This window comes from Chrysochloris asiatica, unplaced genomic scaffold, assembly GCF_000296735.1.
Source record: "Chrysochloris asiatica unplaced genomic scaffold, ChrAsi1.0 scaffold00116, whole genome shotgun sequence".
NCBI classification, from domain to species: domain Eukaryota; kingdom Metazoa; phylum Chordata; class Mammalia; order Afrosoricida; family Chrysochloridae; genus Chrysochloris; species Chrysochloris asiatica.
This window is the reverse complement of record NW_006408634.1, coordinates 1,982,444-1,985,559: the sequence shown is the minus strand read 5'-3', so window position 1 is coordinate 1,985,559 and position 3,116 is coordinate 1,982,444.

Genomic DNA, 3,116 nt, shown 5'->3' with positions numbered 1-3,116 from the left:
AAGTGTAGGGTTTCTGAGGCTGGAAATCTTTACGGGAGCAGAAAGCCTCCTCTTCCTTCCGCTGTGATGTGGTTGTTAGGCGCTGCCGAGGGCAGTTCTGACTCACAACAAAACGAAACACTGCCCCGTCCTGCACCAACCTCACAATGGTTGTTACGTTTGAACACACTGCTGCTGCCACTGTATCAATCCATCTCATCGGCGATCTTCTTTTTCACGGACCGTCATGATGTCCTTAAGTCTCACCATCCTGGCCTCCAGGGGGCGCTCTGGCTGCACTTCATCCAACACAGATCTCTGTTCTTCTAGAAGTCCAGGGCACTTTCAATAGTCTCCTCCAACACCGTAACTGAAATGTATCAATTCTTCTACAGTCTTCCTTATTCCTTCCAACTTTCACATATGAGGCTATGGATCATACATTGGCTTGGGTCAGATGCGTCTTAGTCCTCAAACTGATGCTTTTCTTCTTGAACACTTTAAAGAGGTCTTGTGCAGCAGATTTGCCTAATCCAATACATCTTTTGATTTCTTACCTGCAATGGTACGCTACAATTTTCTTAATGTTACACCATTAGTTTTGGGGAGTTTTGCTTTTTGTTGGTTTGGGATTTGGGGGGCGTCTTATTAGTATTTATTATTATTATCATTATGGATTTGTTGCTTTGGATTTGGGAGGTGACTTTGTCAACGGCCAAATTTCCTGTTCTCATTTGGATTTAGCTGCATTCATTGCACAGATAAAGCTTGTTTGCACCTTTGCATTCTTATCAACAGGGCTAGGGCTTTAGGGTGATTTGCCCATTTCTTGTTAAATTCATTCCTGCAGATTGAATGGCCTTGGTTCCTGTTGAATAGGAACCCTGGTAACACAGTAGTTTTAGCTGACAGAAATTTGCAGGTTCAAATCCACCAGATCTAGTCCTCAGGAGAAAGGTGTGCCATTGTTTCCATATGATTTATTTTTAAATTAAAAAGAAAGCAAACCCATTGTATGGAAACTCAGTGGGCTCCTGCTGTTAAGATTTTTAGCTCAAATGAAGTTTCTTTCAACTGCTTGCGTGTTCCGTACCCCCAGCCCCAGCCCCTGGACAGGAAGGGGAAACCGGTGAGAGCTTCTCACTCAATAAGCCTGGTTGACTCTGATCTGTTGATCAAAGTTTTCTGTGTTGACAGGATTTTGGCATTTTGTACAAGGGGTGGATCTTTATCAGTACATAAACAAGTTAACCCAAAACACCAAACACAGAAATTACCATTAAAGTGCTTCTGACTCATAGCAACCCCATGTGCAGAAATCTGCTCCATACGTAAGACTTTCTTATCTGCAATCTGTTTCTCTTTCTTTCTTTTTTTTCAATTTTGGTGAGAATATATATACACAGCAGAATATACACCCATTCATTCTGTTTCTGTGTGATGCTAAGTGTTCAAGAGCAAAGATGTCAGTCTGGGAACTAAGGTGCACCTGACCCAAGCCATGGTATTTTCAATAACCTCATATGCATGCGAAAGCTGAACAGCGAATAAGGAAGACTGTAGAAGATTTGATGCATCTGAGTCATAGTGTTGGAGGAGAATATTAAAAGTACCATGGACTGCCAAAAGAACAAACAAATCTGTGTTGGAAGAAGTAAAGCCAAAATGCTCCTTAGAAGTCAAAATGACCAGACGGCATCTCTCATAGTTCAGACATGTTATCAAGAGGGACCAATCCCTGGAGAGGGACATTGTTGTTTTTGTTGTTGTGTGCCATCGAGTCGGTTCCAACCCATAGCGACCCTGTACAGGGTTTCCGAGGGTGTAAATCTTTACAGGAGTAGAAAGCCTCATCTTTCTCCCGCGGAGCAGCTGGTAGTTTCGAACCGCTGACCTTAAGGTTCGCAGCCCGATTCGTAACCACTATGCTACCAGAGCTCCTAGTGCTTGGTAAAATGGAGGGTCTGCACAAAAGACGGCGACCTCCCAACAAGCTGGATCGACACAGTGGCAACCACAATGGACTCAATCGTAGCATCATTTGGGAGGATGGTGCAGGACCCTGAGGTGTTTTGTTTTGTTGAGTCAGTTCTGACTCATAGCAACCCTGTATAGGGTTTCCAAGAAGTGGCTGGTGGGTTTGAACCACCAACCTTGTTGTTAGAAGTCCAGTGCTTATCCTACAGCTCCACACCAGGGCTCTAACAAAGGCACTAGTGGCGCTGTAATATAAGCACTGGACTGCTAACCACAAGGTCAGCAGTTCAAGGCCACCAGCCGTGCCTCAGAAGACAGATGAGACAGTCTGCTCCCAAACAGATTTACAGCCTCAGAAACCCTCTACAGGGGCGCTCTGAGTCAGAAGTGACTTGATGGCACCTAACAACATGGTGAGCTGCCAGATGGATTTCCCAAGGGTCCAGCAGCACTGTAGTCCGGGGGTGGCGCTGTGGGCTAATGCGTCAGACTGCAAAGTCGGTGGTTCAAGCTCACCAGCTGCTCCTTGGAAACCCTATAGAGAGTCGCTACGGGTCGGAATTGACTTGACGGCACTTAACAAACAACAGAGTGGGCGGTGTTTAGCACTGACGTCAGCTTTTTGTACAGAGTCCACTAAATCTCTTTTCAGACTTACTTCTTTTTTTTTTAATCATCTTTCATTTCTCTTAAGGTTGCGATGACTCGAGTTGTGGTCACTTCAAAGGCTTTGGGGAAGTGGGTGGGGTCACATTGATTTATGAGTCCACGCCTGTGGTGGGTCAGTCTCAGGAAGGAAGCGGATGTTGGTAGTAAGGGTTTGTGGACAACATTAACCCTGAGCCCTGTCACACACACCAACAACGATCTTGCAGGTAATCATCGATACTGTGTGGCCAGATTTAAAAATCAAAAAACCCACTGCCCTCAAGCCCTGTCCAACTCATAGCAGCCCTAGGAACCAGAACAGAGCTAGCCCTTCTGAGGTCTGAGACTGCAAACCTGCCCGGAAGGGAACAGCCTCGTCTTTCTCCACAGCAGTGGCTGATGGGTTTGAACCACCGACCCATAGCCACAGAGGTCTAGAGCTGAGAGTAAAGCATCCAGCTGATATGAAGGGAGGGGAGATGCACAAGAACACCCAAACTTGTAGACAGTAC